This window comes from Lagopus leucura, unplaced genomic scaffold, assembly GCF_019238085.1.
Source record: "Lagopus leucura isolate 7727_CA_CO unplaced genomic scaffold, USGS_WTPT01 Super-Scaffold_100027, whole genome shotgun sequence".
NCBI classification, from domain to species: Eukaryota; Metazoa; Chordata; class Aves; order Galliformes; family Phasianidae; genus Lagopus; species Lagopus leucura.
This window is the reverse complement of record NW_024962278.1, coordinates 4,685,580-4,708,629: the sequence shown is the minus strand read 5'-3', so window position 1 is coordinate 4,708,629 and position 23,050 is coordinate 4,685,580. Positions and strand designations below refer to the sequence as shown.

Sequence of the window (23,050 nt, the reverse complement as noted above, 5' to 3'; positions counted from 1 at the left end):
TGAGAAATCCAAGTGATATTAACTAGCTCCAGATCAAACCGACCTCAGCTACACAGTTGGAACTGCAGAGTAACCCTGGCTATAATTACAAATTACTCCAAAGGATCAGAGAACAAACTTGGCTACACCCTCCAAGGAAGAGGAGTCAGTAGCGATAAATTGCTCCTTCTGTGACACAGCACAAGGTGATGGACATTACAAGTTCACTGCTTGACTACAGTATATTATCTTAAAACTATTCTGCTTTATTTCCCAGATTCTACTCATCTAAATACCATGATAATCTTACAGCATTGCACTGATACATCCTTTCTACCACATCAGCATTTCTATTCAATGTATTTTTTATTCAGAGCAAAATCATTTGGGAAAGCCATGCTCTGCTTTAATCTTTTCCATTGATAATTAGCAACTTGGCAGCAAAGGACACACTTTATCTCTGGACTGACATGCACTTCAGTGTCAAAACATCTGCATTTTTGCCAGTATTCTGTGCTTGCTTTTTTTTTTTTTATAAACTGAAACAAAGTGAAGTTTCAAGGAAGAACCTGGGCCCACTTTTTTTTTTTTTTTTAACCATGTCCATTTACCAGTGTAGTACAGCAGATGTTTGTCTCCCTGAGAAGTGACATTCCTGTCACAGGGCCAGTGCCAGAAGTAGCTACCAGGTGTCAACCTTCAGTTTACAGAAAGCATTCAGAAAACCCCTAAGTCAATCTGCTGATTTCAGATCAGCCCACAGCACCTTCTGTTCCGTGAGAAGCACCTACTCCATCACAGAGATGCAGCACAGCTTTCAGAGCAAGCTGTGTGCTCTTGGCATGTTCAAATGGCACCTACACTGACTGCACTGCCACTCAGCAGCACAGCATTTTATAGCCTGCATCGCCAGAAGTAGCTGCAACTTACTGCTGGTGTGCAGGGAATTAACAGTCTCGAAGGGGATGCAACAGCAAATAATCAGCCTGCATTAGGCAGGAGGGGAGGCGTTATTCATGTCCTAACTGAGGAAGTTCTCCGCAAGTGACCTTCAGTTGATCATGCTTCAGTTGTGCTGCTTTCACTAATATACTGAAAATTTGAGGTTTTGAAAAGCTCAGAGCTGAGATGATCACAGAGGTGAGATGGAGCAGAGGACTTAACATGAGCAAGAAACCAAAGCTCAGCAAAGCCACGTGCTGCACTGAGTCCTGATCTTCCACACCTCACACTGCCACAGCCCAGACACCTAGTGTGAAGGCAGAGAGAACAGGAACTGGCCCTGCAATGCCAAAATGATGGCTACTGAGGGCAAGGGGACTTAACGCTCAATTTTGCAGTATGGGTAGCAGCAAGTAACTTGTCACTTCTGGATCTAAGCCACTGTTTTACTGCAGCAGTCTAAAAAAAAAAAAAAAAAAAAAAAAAGGGAATGGATTTTTCATCTGCTGGTTCTTGCAAACCAACCTGAAAGTTACTTGCGTAGGCTTGCATATCATGGTGGCGGGGGAGGCGGGGGGGGGGGGGGGGAGAGCAAAAAAGAAACAGGACCCTATAAGGAAAGCATGAAGAACTCATTCCTATTAAGATGTGCAGCAGTAACCACGGTGTAGAAACAACACACATTTTCTCACATTTGCTGTAACAGTAAGTTACCTCAGCTGAAGTAAATCAGTAAGCTGTTCAGCTAGGAGCTCTGATCCTCATTTACTGAGATGAGATCGACTTGTTCCTTCAAGTGCACGACAACATCCTGTCATGATCAATAATAAAGCCATGATTTGAGAATTCACATTCCCTGATCCTCACATAGAATAAAGTATGGATTAATAAAATAAAAAAACACCGTAACTGTGGATGCTCTACACCGTTTATTTTTTTTATGTAAGACTTGATTTTTTCTTCTATTGCAACAAGAATAATTTCTGTGCTCTGTCTAGTATTGCCTGAGAAGATTGCCCCAGCACTAACTCCTAGGCAAACGCTATACTAAGCATACAAAAACTTACATGGTAGGGGCAAAAATCACCCAAGCTTCTCCCAGCTTCCACAGTATTCAAATGAAGTCTTTGACAGCTCTCTCATCAATTCTGCATGCAACACATCCCCACATTAACTACATTTTAACACAGTATTACTTCGAGGAATCCAAATATTCCACTTCGCAGGGAATATCATTATGGAGAAAATATTTCTGGCCTGGAAACAAGTCAGGCTATTAAAAAAGCCTGAAAATATTCCCTTGAGTGTTTTCAGAATATCCTCTTACAGGGAAAAATAAACAAAACACAAAAAACAACAGAACAGAACTAGCATCACACAGTCAGAGAAAGTTACTCCTCTGTATCAGTAGCATGCAGGATCTGTCCACACAGCCAAGGGAAGCAGAGAAAGCAATTGGTTACTTTGTTTGAGGATTTCGCTCTCACATCCACCTCCTCTCTCCCTGCCATAGGGCAGTTGCTGTAACAAGGCTCTGAAGATCAAGGATAATTTTAAATAGCTATTCACACAAAGCACACAAAGGAAAAAAAGAGCAGAGAAGTTCTTTCCAGTGTTGCATAGGAAAAAGGTTTTTATTTGTTCTCTCATGCTAGCATGCAGGAATACTAAACAGAATTTCAATACCATAGGGCTGTTTTGCACAATGCAAATAGGTGAGCTATTTGTTCACTTAAGATGCATCAGGTTTTTCTCTTATTTTTTTCTCCCCCTTTGGAAGAAGGCTAGCTTTGAATAATAATTTCTTTTGCACTTACAGAACATAAATTCTGAACATTCTTAGAACTATTCATATTACCGTGAACACTGTTAGGAATACTTATACAGGTAGGGTGCAACACAGCAACTGTCCAACAGGCAACAAGAAGAGACATGAAAAATAATAACTCTGGAAATTATACGGATACCTGAGGCAAGGAGAAAGAAATTACCAGAGCTTAGATTTGATCAAGGAACAAAGATGCTGCTATTGGTAAATATCACACGATTAACAGTTGTCTGAGGTTCATCTTTCTCAGCAATAGCAGCTTAAAAATGCAGTGCAAGATGAGAGAATAGAATTGCCATTGCAAATGCTGGCAGTTAAATGGGGAAAAAACAAACACATTGGGATATTGTGACTGTTTATATTCAGTATGCAACTCAGAAGTTAGAAGATGAAAGAATATAAGCAGACGTCCCCTTTTGGCATCTGCACATCTTATGTACAACCAAGCAGAACCAAATTTTCCAAACTCAAGCATCTCACCTATGCTGTCAGATCATTTAAATGGCAAAAACTATTTAAATGGGAGACACCGACATTAAATCATTTTATATATATACCACCCTGCTGTCTTTCATCTGCTGGGAACAGACAAAGTTAATTAAATCTAACGACAGATAATGGTACAACCAAACATGTATGAAAGAGAAAGGGAAATTAATGGTGAGGTGGCTTACCTTTGTAGCCCACTTAGATTTGTGTCAGGTGTATGTGATGACACAGTCTTCACATAAAGCTTCGACAGTTTATGTCATGCATCTATGCTTCTTAATTTTCTTTTCTAACAGCACATCAATCACTATTAAAACTTAAAAGGCACAAGCAGGTTTTTTGTTCATTTTAAAAGTCCTACAAGAGTGAATTCTTTGTGTCTTCGGTGCCTTAAACAGCATCCACCTTAGCACAATTTAGTCCAAATTTTACTGTTTTGCTCCCATCTTCCTCTAACGTTGTCTTCCTACTTACACATACATTCATGCTTTCAAGAAAAAAAAGCATCAGATGCTGCTGTCTGCCACTTCTAAGCCTTTATTACCTGATCACATTAGCATAAAATGCCTGGAATTCAATACGTTAAATTACAAGAAAACTTGAGTTCTTGAAGCGACTTCCTTAACGCTTTTTCCCCTCTTACACAATTCAAACTGTAAGGGATTGGTTTGTGTCTGTAAGCACGCTTAAGATAAACACTTCCTAAACATCATTAGCAGCTGACTTAACCTTCTTTACCTGTTAAGAGTCTTAAATCTGAAAAATTACACAGCAATACTTCTCTGTTTGGGAAGTGAATTTCAACTTTGTAATAACAGAACTTACATACCTTTTACTGCTGCATTTTCCATTTGAGTTCCTAAGATTACCTGTAGGCTCAATACTTCTCCCAGAAAACTTCTTTTAACACACAGTACCTCCTTTCAGAGCAATGGAATTCACCTAAACAGCAGCTGAATTGGCAACGTGTAGGGTAACTTACGGTGCTGATGAAGCTAAGCCTTCAACCAAATTACTGCAAATTTGCATTTAGGCATAAGAGCAAAATTTTATTATCTTCTACTGAACTAAAATGAAAGCTTAAGTTCCCCAAAGACAACCATTCATAATTCTTTTCCCCCTGCTGCTATTGTTAGTGTTGCTTTCATTACAATGATCTTTTTTTTAAAAAAAGCATACTTCCACAAACATATATGTACACAAACATACTTTTAGCCTTACTTAAGCAATCAACTTTTGCTCCCTCAGCTATCTTCTGCATAAGAGACACAGAAACCTAAAAAAGAAGTGCTTACAGTGTCAGGCATTAAGTTCTATAGACAAAGCAGTTTTATATCTTCTGCTGTACTTGCCAGCAAAGTTGCAAGAATTTTCCTCCTAACCACATTCTAATATGCAGATTCCTGTGAGAATGCACTGGTCCCAAGAGTCTTCTTACTTCTAACTCCTTCTCAAATCTCCTGTAACATTATAAATTACTTATTTCTGTAGTTACCAGGCATAGGTTTGTACACTTGCCTTACCACCTGTTCTTCAGAGCTTTAGAAAGCAAATAACTTCTACCACACATCTTAAGGATTTCAGTAATAGAAGTATTAAGTAGGTAATTTCATTGTAAAACTTGATGTATAAGACAGCTACCACCTCTTCGAGAAAAGTCAGTCAAAATAAAACTCTAATTATCCAACAGAATGAAGCATGCACACTAATTAGCAAGTTAATGTTCAATGAGATTTCACAAAAAACACTGCTGGGAACTTGGAAAGAGTCATAATACTGATGGTCCTTTATTAATAGGATGATATCGCATAACAACGCAATTCTTATTTCCAACACCATCTCAGATGCCCCAAGAATGAATGAATTTTCTTGAGATTTGAGCTTCCTACAATCCCTAAAGCTCCTTGGGGAGCCATTTCACTTATACCATTATCAATGGAAATGAGATTTTAAAGAGTATCTGCGACAGTCACAGACTGCTAATGCTATGAGAAGTGCCAGTGTGCAGCACATTTGTCCCAAAAGCTCTCCAACCTGTTAGTTGTCTGTTCAGTTGGTTCTAATATTGCCATTTAAGGACCAGAAATCTGTCTCATTCTGCCTTTGTCAGTCAAAATCGATCATTAAAAAGAATCAATTTTTCCCAACATTATGACTGTGGAATGCAGTAGAAGCAGCAAGATGATATACTCTTATATGGGGAGTGAGATTAAGTGCAGTTGGCTGATTTTCTTGCTTGACAGGTAATTTGTATTAAGGTAAAGTGTCTTCCAAAAAACTACTACTTTCTAAACAGAAAGTGAAGAAATAATCACAGAACAACTCAGGTTGGAAGGGACCTCAAGGATCATGAAGCTCCAACCCCCCTGCCACATGCAGGGCCACCAACCTCCCCATTTAATACCAGACCAGGCTGCCCAGGGCCCCATCCAATCTGGCCTTGAACACCTCCAGGGACGGGGCATCCACAACCTCTTTGGGCAGCCTTGCCAGCACCTCAGCACTCTCTGTAAAAAACTTCCCCCGACATCCAGGACGAGGATGCGATGAAGAATGAAACCACATAACACTGGTATACATACTTGATTAGCAAATGAAACTTGGCCTGAAATTGAATTATCAGTCCTCTTCAAAAAGAAAAGAAAATATCTCACATGCTCATTTTTCAGTGGTATTTAATCAACGCACTCCTAATGCTCCACTTAGGAAAGAGGGGCTTTTTTTTTTTTGGAGGGGAACAGATGCTGTGCAAATGAAGTAGTCGTACAAATACAAAGAAAAATGCAGTGTTAGGAAAGCAATTGAGATATCATTTGAAAACAAACCAGAACCCAGCAGGCCACTCTACTGCAAATACATTCGTATATCTTACATTTTCACTTCGTATCTGCATATCCAGGAAAGCCAAAGAAATCCCAACTCTCCTGGGCTTTTGAGTGATATGATTGTGATGAGTACCCAAAATGTTAAAAAACTCCTTTTGCATTGATCAAAACTATGTATGAACTGGCAAAGAGACCATTCTTGAATAACACAGTCCTGGTTTGAACCAGTATTGGAAGCTGTTTTCTAAATTGCTTGCACATAAGGCCTACAATTTTTTTTTTTATATTGTTTCTAATCCTGATTCACAAATGGATGAAGGCAAAGCTGTTTGGTGAACCATAAAGATCTGCACAGGAAAAGGAAGCACAAAAGTAGAAATATTGAAATAAGAAATGAAGGATATAAGCACAAGAAGCATTTAAGGCTTCAGTCTTAGAAAAGCTGAGAAGCTCTTGAACTGTATACTGTTGGGAGGCATGTAGAAAAAACAAACATCTAATTTCAACATCAGATGTTAAATAGCCCCCTGTTTGACCTGAGCTTTAGCTACACTTTAAGGTATCCTTAGGCTGTTCAGACTAGATGAAGTTTGAGGAAAAAAGAAGGCGGCAAATAAAATCCAAGCATGATCTCAGTGCAAGAATCTCATATTTGAGATGAGATCCTGATTGGGATTGTTTGGCTCTTGATTGTTAATAACAATAAGAAGGAACATTTTTTTTTCTTATTTCAAGGACTGTAAAGCCTTCATGGTTTGATGAAGCTAGACCAAAATAGAAAGCTGCATAGGAACCTAAAGGACCCAGCATATTTTACCTTACAGAAAGTCATAGAAATCATAGAATCACAAGGTTGGAAACAACCTATAAGATCATCTAGTCCAACCGTCTTCTCATTACCACTGCTACAAGCACTAACCCAGATCTCGCAGCTCCTCATCCAGACAATGTCTCGTCCAGTTTCTCCTGAACACATTTCCCATCCACAGCCTTTCACAATATGAAACAGAGAAGCCAGTGGTCTTTCTCCACTCAACACAACTACAACCATTACCTGGTAATTCTGCAGGAAGTAGTTGTAAGATGCTTTTATTTTCTATTGAGCAGAGTTGATGAAGTAAATTACATTTTCAACTGCCATGCTTTTTAAAAACTCAGTACATAATTATTATATATATAATGTATAATAACAAAATATAAATTATATATAATATATAATTATATATTATATATAAATATATAAATATTTATATTATAATAATTATATATATGATTATTATTATAATTATTATAGTTCTTGAAGAGATAGTCATCTTCCACAAGGAATTCTGTCTTTTTGGAAACCAACTTATTTTTCAACACAAACAACACACCATCAGTTTTGGCTTCGGTAGGAGCTCCTCTGTGCTTAGCACTGAAGTCTGATAACTCCATATGTCAGTACAAGAGACGCTTCATTGATCAAAGAGCACAAGTGCCAAGTGCTGTACTTCCCACACAGGAGAAGACAAATTTCAACTGAACGTGAAGTTACTGCAGCCTTCTGTCCCCTGTCCTCCAAAATGGGTAAAAAACATTCCTTTGGAATACATCGCTACTACATGACTCTATCCCAAAGTGAGACAAGGGCTTCTACACATAGCTAGCCAGCAGCAGTTGCCAAAGGCAGTTTTACACAATGCCCACTTCTCACTTGGGTTTTCAGTTGAAAAGATGCCAGAGTGACCTCACTTGGCCTTCAAGGCTAGAGCTCCTTTCTGTATCCATACAGATGGGCCAGGAGAACTCCCCAGGCAAAGTCCATCAGTAATGTTGACCCCAAGTCCTACCTAAGCACATCTGCAACAAATAGAAGCAGCTCTGACACAGACATGGAAGCATTCAGAATCCCCAGGCTTTAAGTTTTCACACACCATTTCACACTACTTTTAATGGCCAGCTCTCTGGAAACACCAATCCTTCCCTGCAACCAGGATGACTGGTTGATGAGTTTTAATATCCTCACCTGGATAGCTGTAATGAAACAAAACAAGTTGCAATTCTCCCTTCCTCTCCAATGTATATTTTTGTATTTATAAAAAAAAAAAAAAGAATTATTCCATAATCATAGTCATGTTTCAAAAACCAAAACAAGAATTTCACCAGAAACAACAGAAACTCAAATTATCAATTCCACTGCAGAAGATGAATCCCTGCTGCAGATGGTTTCTTTTAAGTTAGAAAAATAACGCCCATTTTTTCATTTGATATTTTGGTAATGGTTTCCATTGAAATCAGACTTCCAAGTAAGTTTGAAATTGAACAATAGTGGTAAGCTGATTTTGAATTTTGACTTCACACCACATTCAAGTTCTACAAGGCAAAAATGTTATTTGGCAGCAAATGGCAAAGAAATCCTTGGCATCATATTCCAATTTTAAGCAGAAAGAAAAACACTGGAAGTGTTCAAGTAACTCCTTACCTTACCCGATGGTTTCTGAAATACAGCTCAAATTTGTTAACTACTCCGAGTACTGAGAAGGGGAAGCCAGCATATTAAAACTTCATTTTCTGTAGATTAGAATAACATTGATTACATGAATTTGGGCAAAGATCAAAAGATTGCAGAGTAATACATCTGAGTTTTAAGATCCCTTGCATGGTCAAGAAAAGGTGCAGGCAAGTAGAGTTAATTCAGTTCATTAACTGTTGATAATGAGTTTAGTAACTTCATACATTCTTACAGACCACTGCAATCTCAAAGCAATATTTGATTAACCTATAGTTATACCATGAACACTGCTCAGATCAGCGCATTTTACTTTGTTTTGTCTAGGCCACATAAACAGTAACCCTATCTCAACTGATCTGCAGTACCACTGAGTATTATGGGTGCTATTTTCAGGCTTTCCCCAGCCTCCCACTACTTCATCAGTTCTGCTCTCACCCCAAAGCAAAAGGCTGAGCAAAGCAGAACAAGTAATTTAGGCACTTAGAATAATATTTGAAGAACTACACAATGACTGATCTAAGCTTCTGAACAATGTTTATTTTGCAGATGTTATACCTAAGGTCACTGAATTTCAGAAGATCCAGAAGTAATGCCCATAATTGAAGTGCCCACAGGAGAACTTTCTCTCAAAAGATCCCTCATTTAGTTGAGAGTGCAGAACTTGAACTAGGGAAGAACCCAGTAGCATTTAATGCCTTAAGGCATGGCTAGTACTTATTTTTGTTTGCATCAATCAAGAAGCTTATCAAGAAGAAACAAGAAAAGAATAAAGCAACGTGGCTCCCAAATTTCCTTTGGGAACCCAGAGAAGGATCTAACACCATGTGCTCAAGTGCCAGCAGGCACTACTAACACCTCTGATATCCACACAAAGCAGTTCCAGGATAGAGATTTCACGCTTACGTTTGTCCCAACAGACATCACATCATGAAGGCTAAAGCCATTTAAAATGCAGTCTGGCTCTGAAAATATAAAAGGAAACAGCATTGGTATATTTTTCCAGCTTTCTGTGGCAAGATTCAAATCTAATTAAAGTTCTATCATTAATTCCCTCTTTTCAAATGATGGATTTTTACAGCATTCCTTCTGAGATCTTACAAAACCTAATGTCTAGATAAAAGGTGAGCCATGAATCCCTTACAGTGCCCCGTTTTCCTTCTGCCTCAATCTCAAAGCAATTATGCCTGGAAATTATTTGGAGCTGCTGTTCAAGTGAGCAGCTGAAGACAGAGCACAGCACTCCGAAACGCTTCTTCATGGTTTTATCATTAGTACTATCTACACATTGCTCAAGACAGAGTACAAAAAGTGCACTGCTTGGTATTAATGCCTAGCTCAGAAAAGCTACTTTCCAATTGAATATTCACATGACAGTTATACGTCTGGAGACAGTGCTCCTCTCAGATGACTGTTCTACAGGGTAGACTACTTCATATGCCTTTCACTTGGATTGAGAAAGATAGCCACGCAAAGCTTAACATTTCCTCATCAATATCAGTGCTTCCATAATAGCACCTAGCTAAAATATCAGTTCTCCACACACTTGAATGGCTGACAAAATACACTAGAAAAGGTATCACCTATACTAACACATCCCCTGCAAACTGTAATATTTGTTGTTATATTGGCAAGTATATCTACTCACTCGCATAGAAAACTTTTCACAAGAACAGATTATTTCATTATAAAGAAAAAGATGTAAAATCCAAAACTATGACGAAGAGCAGTTATCGCTGCTATTCAATCCATCACTCAAGAGGACTCAGTACAAGTCTGTTAACACAGAACACAATACAACTTAAGTGACAGTAGGTCATAATTCATGCTATTGGAAGAACCAAGAAAACTTCCACAGGCTGAGCAGAATGATTAACTGCTTCAGGAAAGCACATGTTAGAATGTGTCAAAGAGCTTTAAAGCTGTCTAAAAGACTCAAAGAGCTTTGATTATATTAATCTGATACATAGGCAGGTAAAATGAAGCAGATAAAGTCAAAATGCAAAAAACACCTGAGCTTTCATTTCAACCAGAAACCAATCCTAAATCAGAATTCAAGTAAACACATTCCACCATGTATACTTTGGTTAAAAATGAGCCAAATGTCTGTTCACAACATTCGAAGTTTCACCTGAAGTTGCATCCAAGTAATATCAGATGGACTGTAGGAACCAACTAGAAGCAAGGAGAATTTTAATTTTTGTAAATGAAGATAACTGCAACCACTCCAAATCTCAGACTTGAACCAAGAACTGCAAAGCCAACTGACCTGAATGCCTGAAGTTTCTGCTGTTCAACACCAGCTACAGAGCTTCTATAGACTAAACAGACAGGCTAAGTGTCAATGATTGTACCTACTGTTTCAATAACTTTTCTGCATTCTTTCAACTAGGAATTATTACACAAGTCCCTTCTGTCACAGAACCAAGGTGGACATGATCATTGTGTCTGATCAGCAGAGCAGAGAGGGAAAGAAGTCTGAGTTAAAAACATTATTACTGAACTTATAAGTTTGTTAATAGGTATAAAATAATTCCAGCCTAGAAGCAGGTAAGAAGAAATTACACATTTAAATTGAAGTCAGACAGTAAAGTGTTTTCTTACTCCCTTTGAGTATCTGGCAATTTTCCCCAAGGGCTTCTTAATCAGAATGAACCCTGACGGCATATATACAGCCATACAGCAATACAGAATTACCACAGCTAACGAAGCAACTCTTTCAGTTTTTATTCAGTATATACCATTCTATGGACCAGAATAGGAGAACAGCTAAGAAGGCCATGCAAGTACAGAAATGGAGCATGTGAATTTCTGATCCCAAGGGTCTCAAAGTTTTTCAAATTAAGCTCCCATTTAGACCAACATTTCCTAGCAAGAGTTAATTCATCATGTTTCTTAACTGTCTCTTACTCAAAGCTTATGCATATTGTCTCAACAAGATGGGTTTTTTTTCCTCCTCTATGTTGCTGCTCTATAAAGCTTCAGTAAGAACGCCTCTATTTCATTCAAGTAGCTGCAGACTCGCATAGTAGCATGGCTTTGCACAAATGCCTAGTAATTCAGCCCACACACTTGAGCATAATGTATTTTCACTTTCAAGGATGAAAAACAAGAGTCAGGCAGTCGCTGTTTGAATACACAAGGGAGAAGGTATATTTTTTATTGATCACAAGATATAAGAAACACAGATTGAAAAACTTAAAATTCAGAGAATAAGCAGAAGAAACTGAAACTGACAATTAGGCAGGCCAAATATCCCCCCATTTGTGGTTCAGAGTTACACAGCTGTTATGGTTTGTAGCTCAGGAAGTACCCAGATCAGATAATTGCAGTAATTCACTGGCTCACAAAACAGCCAAATCAACTCAACAGAACTCTAAGGGGTTAGCAATTACAAATAATTGGGGTCCCAATGCATTTCTGTTCCATGAGTATAAAACAAGGATATATTTTCTTTGAAGCTACACGTGAACATTTACTGACTGCTCTGAAAATCCTTGCTCTACTGCTTTGTATTCCAAAGAGGGCTAAAAGGATTCACCTGCTCAGAGTTCTGTCGAAGAGTACTGAGGAGAGGTCATTAAGGATCACCTTCAGTAATTAATACCTTTGAATACTAAAAATACCCTCCCTCAAACGTTGAGCAGGATGTTGAAAAGAAACCTGGAATAACTGCAGAGGGAGACTGACTTGTAAACGTTCCCATGTTCTCAGTTATTGACCCACTTGATAGCAAGGGTTGGTCTGCTTCTGTCTTTCAGTAAAAATCCTACAATGTCTACAAACTGTTTTTAAACCAATGAACAGCACACAAGTTCCATCATTTTTTTTTACAGACCTTCAAAACGCACAAACAGAACATTGCTGCTCACACACTTCACAGAGCTTGAGCCAGAGGGAGCTCTCAGAAGCTATATTTGAAAGCACTGAAACGATTGTTCACAGAAACAAAGCAAAGAAGCAGAGGCACAGAGGACAGGCAGGCACAGTCCAGCTCTGGGCAAGAGCCAGCAGCAGAGCTGGGCAGGAACCCAGCATTTCATGATGTTCCTACTTTCTGACTTCTGTCTCAAAAACCTTTTAGTCCTTAGTCCAACTCGCACCACCGTTGCCCTCCTTTTACTGATTTCAGTATAAGATAGATTGGACCTCACAGCTTCAGTCTCAGATGTGCTGGATATGCATTGACTTGAGCTGCACTTGTCAATGCTAAAAACACAGCTTGAAGAAAAAGTCTTAGCATGCCAGGTGATCCTGTACAGGTCACATAATGGCCTCAAAGAACTCACAGGAACATTGAGCTACTTCAGTAAGAGAGGCCCGAGACACATGGTCTGTAGGTGACAACTTCAACAAAACAGTCAGGAAAAAATAAAATCAACCTGGAATACAGGATGAAAGTTCACGTCAACTGTTTTCTGAAAATTATTTTGCACATTATTAATAGGTAGGCAGGTGTTTTCACTACGTTGACTTTAAAAGCCCAGGTAGTTCGGATTGCAAAAGCTGTTTTTTCCTGGCATACATAGAAAGTAACTTTTTTTTCTACTTTCAAAGATGGCTGCCTTTTGTTGCCATCCGTATTTCCATTAAGATCCACACAGAAAAGAAAAAAAGCTTTTACTTTTTAAAAGCTACTTACTTTGCACACATCCACAACAGAGTGACAACTCCGTCAGGTTATTTATCTGCATTGTTTTTATTAAATAACTATTAACATATAATTACGTGGGGGATGATCTAGAACACAAAATTCCTGTGACACAGGGAAGGCATTCCCTTACTTAAGTTTAGCTGCTAGCAAATCAAGAAGGAAAAATCAATATCTCCATAATTCTCTTTAAGAGTTTCAAAGTAATGCTTAAGAAAACTAATTCTCTCTTCTGCAAAACACACTGGAAACAAACTGTATCTGCTTACCTACTAGTTTAAAAATTAATAATTATTTTTAATTCTTACTCATCTTTTCCCTATATTATTTTTACACAGTAGAAACTTAGACACACAGGGGGGTAGCACAGAAAAAAAGCACAAATTCCTTCCAACCTGCTGCAAACTTAAGCCTTTTATTAAAGCAACGGTTATGGATTCTACAAACTTTCCTCCTGGAAACTGAAAGAAGCTCCATGCTTCAATTAAATGAAATCAGATGGAAGAATACCAAGGCTAGGAATGCAGAAGCCCAGAGGTGCCCACTTTTCTGAGAGAAAGCACAGACTGAGTGAACAAATATATTCTACTGCCACGAGCCAGTATAAAAAGAATTATTCATATATGCTGCAATCTGGCATTGGTTTCAAATAACTTTTTCAAACAACATTTCTCTCCTATTAATTTTCTTCACAACCCTTTATCATAAATGCTATCACCTCTGAGCCAACCTTCCAAGTTATCTGGGAACACAAACACAACTGCTTTCCAGTTTCATCTTCTGCAAAAGTTTTTTAGAGTAAGAATTTAATAAACACCTTACAGTTTGAAAGTTGTTCTTCCCAGAGATCAAGACTGATCAAAAGGACCTAAACAGCATTGCCCCCCATTTCTGAGCCCACAGCACACAGACAACGTCTCACACCTCTCAAGTGCAGACTCTCCTCCCACAAGCCCCAGCAGCACACAGAACATGGCACAGGGCTTCCTGACCAGACATTCACAAGCCTCTATTTAATGGTAAGCATTAAGTAGAAGGCCTAGAAGCAAAGCACAACCCTTATACTCACAATACATAAGCGAAGCCTAGACAAACTTCCAGCATGGTGATCAACCATTTCTTATGACAAATCAAAAGAAAAACAAATGACAAACCCTCAAATATGCAACAAGGACCGTGGCAGTTCCTTGGACCTGCACTCATACTAGATGTGTCAGTCGCTAGCTGGTTGTAAATGCCTACTGGGATCTGCTTCCCAAAGATAGGGGTAAAATATATAACAAAGCATTAGGCTAAAACCACAAATGAATGTAACAAGCCCTCAGTCAGGCATAAGCAAATATTTAGATAATCAATATTGTTCTGCTGCTTCAGCTGCCTTTACAAATCACAGCTACTACAGCAAACAAACCCACAGGGGAAGCAAGAAAGCTCAGTAAGACAAGACAGAGGAAAAGGGCAGCCTTTCCCCATCCACTACATTCCAAGAAGAGGTTCCCATATCCCAGTCCCTATTCCTCTGTACTAACCATATATGTACAGAATAGCCACAAAGGACCAAGCCAGTCCCCTGGTTCCAGCACACACAGCAGCCTGCTGCACACACTGCTGGAGGCACTACAGGAAACAAGCGGCAAGGCTGCTATAACCCACACATTCCTTATAAAGGCAAGGCCCACACAGGTCTGAAGACATGCAGGTGTCAGAATGGTAGCTTCAAAGCACACCACATATTTGTACTGAGAATAAATTCCCACACAGCAGCACCAAGTGCAATTTAAATAAGTTACTTTCTCCCGTCGCTCATTTTAAAGGCACTGCAGTGCAACATGCAGCCTGCACAAAGCCCTCACAGCTTACACACACCTTCCCATTTTCCTCATCCCATCACGTTCCCTGTCTACAGGCACTAGAAAACATACTGTTACAGTTGTCAATCTGTTTTTATGCAGATGTCATTTTGATTCCTAACTCTAAGATCCTTCCATTTCATTGCTTACAACATGTAGAAAGCAGGAAATACTATTCCATAATATGCCAAGTCTTCTTTATCACATTGGCAGATAAATCCAACAAAGGAATTTTTTAAAGCTAATTTTCCTTAATTGGCAAGCAACATAATACACTTGTTCCATCAACACAGGCTAAATGCACTGCCTAACAGTCAATACTCCAAACAGAGCTGCAGACTGTGCACTCTGGCACACCAAAGCCACTAACTCTTAGTACCACTTCTCAGCATCCAAGGATCAGATAACTTCCACATGGCTTGCAGGCACACAGAAACAACTACACCAGTGACAACTGTGCAAGAGCTGTAATTGCTTCCAAGTTACCCTTTCCACTTCACTCAACATATCTACAAAGTCTTTTGTAGAAAGACAAGGATTCACTGTCCTGTACAGCTTGTTTTCCAATGGGAGAGTTTCCAGACTTGGCAGAGCATAAACATAAGTTTCACTAAAACTGGATAGATATTAATAGAGAAGAAACAAAAACAGATTGCACATACTATCAGGATTCATAAAAGCACAAAATCCTATCACACATTTAATTCTGTAATTCAATTATTCATTCCACTAAGCTAATCCTTCTAACATCTGCGCAAGATACCTGCCTAGTTATGATCTCATCTTCACCACTGCAGTAACAGTTGCAAAAATCAAGTCATTAAATACAACATGAGGGGGTCCTTAGTTGGCAGCACTAGGCTCCAGAAAATGGTACTCATTAATACACCCACACCAACATATATTGATCTCTCAGAAATCTAACCCCACTCATTACAAAAGCCAATTAAGGAAACACGACAGGTTTCACACTAAGCCCTGGGGGGGAATAATTATTCTTTCCATACTTCCACAGCTCTTCTGCAAAGCAGTCACACCAGGGTGCAATGCTCACAAGTATACTGCTTAAGTACGAACAAATAGGCTCAATGGGTTCTGGACTAAGCGGCTCAATTCTGTATGGAAAACAGTCCTTAAGTAAAAAGTTCCCTTGCTCTGAAACCTGACCATTTCCTGAAATTGTAGAAAACTTTGAAAGCAGATTTCCCAACTCTACTTGTCAAGCAATAGCATTTTCTTCCCTTCAGCAACTTATCTTGCTTCTTTTTGGAACTTGAAAATCATTCTAGTGGGAGGTTAGGTTCAAAGTCCTTTTTATAAGAATATCTCCCTTCACAGTCTTTCCTGGTATTTCTCAGCTCTGAATTTATAAAAGTAATTCAACAACACATTCACCGAAACACCTAATATAAATACACCAAAGCTCACAGTCTCTAATAAGTGTTGCATTGAACGTGGCACACAGGAATCATGTGCCACCACTGCCCTCATTCGGCAGAAATCTGAATAACATGCTTCTCTTCACATACTACGGTTTTCTGCACAATTATTTTTATTATTAGTTTTCATCTTAGAGATCTGAGCATACTTGCTGTCATTTAAACATTATTTAAACCTGAAGTGCTCTCTTGCAACAAGAGGGGTTTACTGAACAACTGCCAATTCACCAAGCCAAAACAAAACAAGAAGCCCACAGCCTTTGGTCAGACAGGACTGATCACAAGCAACCTGACAAGCACACTATCTGTTTATGTATGAATGGAAATAGCAAATACACAATGAAAAAGACTCAGAAAGCTTGAACTGCTTGCATTCAGTTCATATGGAAAAAGGACAAAAATACATGGCAACTTGCTCCACTGTTATCTGTAAACTTGTAATTACTCTAAGGTTGGTGCAAAAACAAACCTATCCAGAGTAAGATGATCAAAAACAGCAAACAAATTGATCATATTCATCTATTTATTTAAAAGAGGTAGCAGAGAAGTAGAGGGAAAAGCGACAAGAAAAATTGGCCCACTGTAGCTTTTAGAGAAATTGGTATGTCACAAACAGTATGGAGAACAGCCAATTTAACAGAGCAAAAAGAAACCAATGTGTCCTTTATGACAGAGAGACAGTAGAACGATCAACAATAAAAGAAATGCTGGCCAAGAAGATTACTAAGGCCTGAAGTATTTCCCGAAGAAGGAAAGGCTGAGACCTAGCGCCCTGCAGCCTGGAGAAGACTGAGAGGCGATGTCACCACTGTTTACAAATACCCGAAGTGCGGAGCCAAACACGGAGCTGGGCTCTTGCCAGTAGCATGCAGCAACAGGACGAGGAATTATGGGCACAAACTGGAATACAGGAAGTTCCATACAAATGAGAGAAAAAAACTGCTTTATTGTGAAGCTGACAGAGCACTGGAACAGGCTGCCCAGAGACAGAGACATGGAGCCTTTCTCTGGACACAGTTGAGACCCACCTGAATGCTTTCCTGTGCAACCTGTTGTAGGGAACCTGCTTTAGCAGGGGTTTGGCTAGATGATCCCCTACAGTTCCGGCATTTTGATCCAATATTGCTCTGCTCTTATATAAGACAAAGTAGATCACAGTACTATCAAAATCATACTGCATTTGAACCACAAGAAATAAGCTATTAAAAGTAGATTAACAGAAAAACACTTGAAATCAGTAAAAGATGTACATGAATAATAAACATTCTGTGCATTAAGGCTGATTTTCTTTAAATACTCCTAAGCAAGCTGGAGTAATGCTAATAGTTTACATTAATTAAATAATTTAATTAATCCATTTTCATTAAACACAGCCAGCACAGCCTGCAGCCTTGGCCAGCTGTGAGCAAGTTGCAGGGCACTTACCCCCACTATATAATTACTGAGTACTTTTATGGTTATTTGAGTCTGAAACAAGTAAAACAAGAGAGATCAGTGACCAGAAAGCTTTCAGTTTTAAGTACTTTAATTTAAGCAGTGTGTGCCAAAAATAAGCAGGAACAAATACAGCTTTCCAGGCAGGGTAAGGTTGGTGAAAAAGGAACTGCAGCTCTTTCCATAACCAATTTTCAGAGTGCCTCGGTTTTTATTAAAAAAAAAATTAAAAAAAACACCACTAAACAAACAAACAAAAAATAATAGAGCACCTTTGTCCTCCCCTGGGATCTGCTTTCCAAATGTGCAGCACCACACGGACAGCACAACAAGGCTCATGTTTACCTCAGAGACCACACTGTCACTCCAGCTACATTTGTCTGACATTTTGCATTCACACATGAGGAAATGACTATTTCTGGACTGCAAAATACTGTCTGAAGGACAGACAGATTATATACCATGCATTCTAAAGTGGCAGGTTGCTATGGTTTCCTACTGCAAAAACAAAATTCTCCTCATTAGGTTATCTGAAGATCTCCTCTACTAAACCAAAATCATCCATCAGGGAAGCAGACTGTCCTTTAATCATAGCTCTTCCTTTGTGAAAAATCAGACCATTTTTCTGCTAAAACAGCTTTTGAAAAGGATGCAGCCCTGCACATGAAGTGCAGCATCCTAATGCTTCCTATTACGAGCTGCAGACTAACCTCTGCACTACCACAATGCCGCACACACTGATCAACCTGCAGGCTGCAGCACTACATCTATGGATGGAAAAAGATATTTATCTCTTGCTTGTTTAAACTACTAACTGAATTGCTTAACTCATTCATTTGCTAAAGCACATAGGCAATTGCAATCAACTAATAGACCCTCTTATCTTGAAAATCCAATATAAAAAAAGCAGAATCAATCTGCTTCTTCGTAAAACCCATGTATCACTGCTCACTGGATCACAGAGAGTAAGGTTTTGTAGTCTGACATGAAACAATCCTCCGTTCACTCTGATTATTTACAGGACAATTTGCAGAGCACGGCAAAGCTCCCCTTTTGAGAGAAACAGAATCAGGAGTTATTAGCGCACAGAGCTCAGCAAGGCATGGGGCTGGCTTGAGACTTTCCCTCAAGGTAAGTCATTCCGAGATCTTTTCCTTGAAGATCCACAGCCACTTCAGGCTAGTGATTTAGGAGAAATGGATGAGCTGAATCTGCTTTCCAATCTAACTTGCAAACATTAGAAGTAGGCCAGGAGAGAATTTGTGTGCAATCAGGAGGACATCCAAAACATCAGACTAAGTAGGTGTGGAAACACACCCTCAATCCTATAATTTTGAAGGGAATATAAAGGAATTTACTATAGAATCATGAAACAGTTGCATTTCTCAACCTTAAAATAAGTTAAGCTTAAAACAAGTTCACCACATAGTTCATTACTCACTACTCTACCTGAGCAGCAGTTGAAGTTGAAGTTGGATGGAATAAGAGTGGAAAATAGCCAAAATTGTAAATATTGCTCAGTAGAGAAATCAAGATATTATTTAATTTAAAAATACTGCCTTAAGGATCAGATCCTGGCAGTGAAGATGCAGACCAACTAAGATCTAAAATGAACAATACAGGGGAAACTAAACCTAACTTTTTTTTTTCCCTAACCAACACAAAATACACTTTATTCTTGTGACAAAAACAATAAGTAACTCCCCTGAACGGTACTGCCTGCACTGTTATGTATTTTTTCAGCTTTTTTTTTTTGTTGTTGTTGCTAGTTTCCAGATGCTACTCACCAACCAAGGGTATTTGTCTACTCTGTCTCCATGGGTTCATCAACCAAGCATGGAACAAAAGATCCCCAGGTACTGACTGCTTCTAGGGAATTACAGTCAAGCATTTTTGAGCCTGTGAACATTCAAGCTGCACTAATTTGGGATTTACTGAAAAGCAGACTTCCAGGAAAGACACTTGGGAATTCAATTACTCTGCTACCATATTAATTTTTTCTTTTGGTCTGATAATCAAATGCTTCAAGGTGACAGGAAAGTTAAAATAATTTAAATAAGATCTGCAGTTCTGGAAGAAAAAAGCAGGTCAGGTAATAAAAGTCTGTAACAGTTCATAGAAACAAACAGTGAAACTCCACGAACCACACAATCACACAATCAACTGGGCTTTTCATGCACCAAGAAGGAAGGAGTACACAAGCATTCCTGTCTCAGCTTGTTAAGCATCCAATCAAAAGTGAGAGGCAGCAAATTTAGATTTCTTATTCAGTAATGCTGTCATTAAAACAGCAAACCACTACAGGTGACTGCCATTCAGTCTCTACACATGCCATTGATCTCTGCTACGTGCCCAGCTGAGCTAACCTGTTGCATGCCTCAGCCCCACTTCAGTAGCTTCTCTGGGAATTAAATCACCTTCAACCCACTAGGAATATTCATACAACCCCAAGCTCTGTTCCCATTTCTCTTGCATTGCTGATCTATCCCATTAGCACTGGCAAATCCAGTAGGCCAGTTAAATCACCTGCTTTTCACCAGCCAATGACAGTAAAGGAGTGCTGCTGCAATCCAGGTAAAAGCCAAGTTCACAGCAAACCTTAGCAACCTCACAAATTTGTAGTGCCACTGCACTACCACGTAATTAGATTTAGGCCCAGTCTTGGAAAAAGAGGAACATTTCCTTATCATAATTGCACTGCTATCATTCATACAAACCAAGAATATACAAAGTTAGCCTGGAAAACAGATTCTATCTTATTCATAAATAATTAAGTCAATTTTATAGTAATATTTCCAGCTCAGTTCTCAACTCCTTTTCATTCTCCAATATTCTGTTTACTTTGACTAGCACTCTGTTTTCAACTGATCTTTCTGAAGCAGATTAGCCTGAAAGTTTTGTCATCTGTGCCTCTCTTCTTCCTACTCTTTGTTCATCTATCAATGCAAATTCATCTGCTACTTTGTCAAGACAATAGTATGCAGTCAAGATAAGTTTCATCACTGTGAATAACTATGAATTGATTACAAATCAACCAGCCCATTACTCACTTCTAGTTTGAGCTCATTTATATTCTCAAAATGCATCGTACTCTGCTGGACTCTACTTGTCAGCTTCCTGAAAAGTTAAAAATTACTGTTTTCCCCTCTTTCAGTTGGTAATTAACCATAAGAAGTGCGTTATTAACATACAAACACCCACCAGAAGATGTAAAGTTTTTAGCCAAGAAATGCTATGAAATCCTTTGAAGAATTCAAGACATTTGAATAAGCCCGCAGACAAAGAGCACCAATAAGCCTGAAAAGCAGAGATTCACCTGCCATGGAAGCAGTACAAACCTCTGCCTCACTTTCATTTCAGTGCTGACTAGTCCTGCCCCTCTCAGAAATTTCAAACAAACCAACCAAGTAAATTTGATAATATCGGTTTCTTTAGTCCTGAAGCTAAGTCCCTGAAAAGAACGCTGCCTAGTGCTGATAACTTGAATTTCAATTGACTGTTCAAAAACTTTCTTCTACTCAGAATCCAGTCTGGGATAAACAGTGTAAGAGCAAACAAGTATTCTGTAAATTAGGGCATCCATTGAATTAATTATTTCTACATTTCTACTACTATTTTGAGTTTTCTCTTATACACTCAAGAGCCTTAAAGACACTGACAAATTTCCTGCTTCCAGATAAATCTGTAACATTTACTCAAAGAGCCACACCGGTTTATTTTGTGGGGTTTTTTTAGACACACAATATCAAAAATAAATACTAAGGCACTCAAAAACACAAGTAACTGTTATTCAGTTCTTGCAGGTTCCTACATGCATCTTATAATAGATATTATTATGAAAGCATTCAGACCCCCCTCTTTTCCTCCTCCTCCTCCCCCCCCCCCCATTTGATTGATTGAAACACAATTGATTACAAGCTAGTTCTGAAAGCCTTATATAAAAAGCAACAACATTACACAACCATTTTTTTCCTGAAGATTTTAAGATACAGGCAGTTGCATTCACATCCAAACTGCTTTCTTCTTCAAACTGATACTCTTCACGGGCTACTTTGGAATAATGGTTTTGAAAGGGTTTTTTTGTTTGATGTTTTTTCATTTTTGGTTTGCATTGGGCAGAGAGCAGTGAAACTTCTCTGTGATCCCATACGAAGTACTGTTAGAAATACCAATTATTATCAACAGAAAAAAGTTGACTCACCCAGCTGGCAATGAGTCACTAATTGTAGAACACTCCTTCACAAGAAGCAACCATCATCCAAAGAACATTACCCCTTTGGAGGCTAGCCTTTAAACTAGGCCTGGGACTCTAGGTCCATCCCTTCCAATCACAGGGAAGCACAGGTAAATTGTTTGCTCCTGTGCTTCCTGGGCCAACCCTCCTCCCCCCCCCCCTTCACCAGGTGCTCAACCATCATTGCAGGCTGTGATATATCTGTTCCCCTACACTTCAGTTTTTTCACTTGTTTTAAGGAGCACGAGCAATAGATTGCTTAGGACTGAAGATTACTTCATTAGCATTTTACCATATACATCATCTTACTGCATCGTGTTACTGCAACTTCAGTAACAAACCATCACTACTTCTGATTCCAAACTAATCCAAATGTCTGTTGTAACTAGGAGTTACTTACACCACCTAATTGTTCTGTTAAGAACTACTGCGTCTCTTCGTTAACCAAATTTGATTATGTTGGAAATAATCCAAGTAATTTTGTCAGGACGGTATCTCTGATAAAAGCAGAATGTATTCGTGATTGCAATGGCGGGCGTCCCGCAAGTAGGAGCGCGCCTATGGACACAACATGACAGCCTTTATACCCTGTTTTCTCCCCCTTGCCTCCCCCTTCCCCTGTTTCCCCAGTGGCTGGGTACTCCAGGTTCACAATCTTATCAGAAGGTTTACATTTGCTATTTACTTGTTCATTTATTTGTTACCTGGTGCCAGTCAGTAGTCATCCTGTTGTTTCCAAGCTGTCTCGGTGCTCTCCTTGTCCTATTGATATGATGATTTTCTTTAAAGTCATCATCGTTAAACAAAGAGCACTGGGGGATGATATCAGGCCTTCCCAATGTTTCTCCAGGTGCTTCCTCGGGCATACCATGGCTTGTACTCTGGTTTGCT

General features: G+C 39.0%; 2 long non-coding RNA genes across 5 annotated transcripts in view; both read right to left on the bottom strand.

Moving 5' to 3' along the window:
• The window catches only part of LOC122185151, a 62,013-nt gene extending 39,835 nt beyond the window's left edge, over positions 1–22,178 (bottom strand). The window contains exon 1 of the long non-coding RNA XR_006180764.1: positions 22,127–22,178. This is a non-coding gene — a long non-coding RNA (uncharacterized LOC122185151). The remainder of the gene's footprint in view (positions 1–22,126) is intronic.
• The window catches only part of LOC122185150, a 254,379-nt gene that overhangs the window by 223,094 nt on the left and 8,235 nt on the right, over positions 1–23,050 (bottom strand). The gene's annotated exons all lie outside the window — the stretch shown is intronic.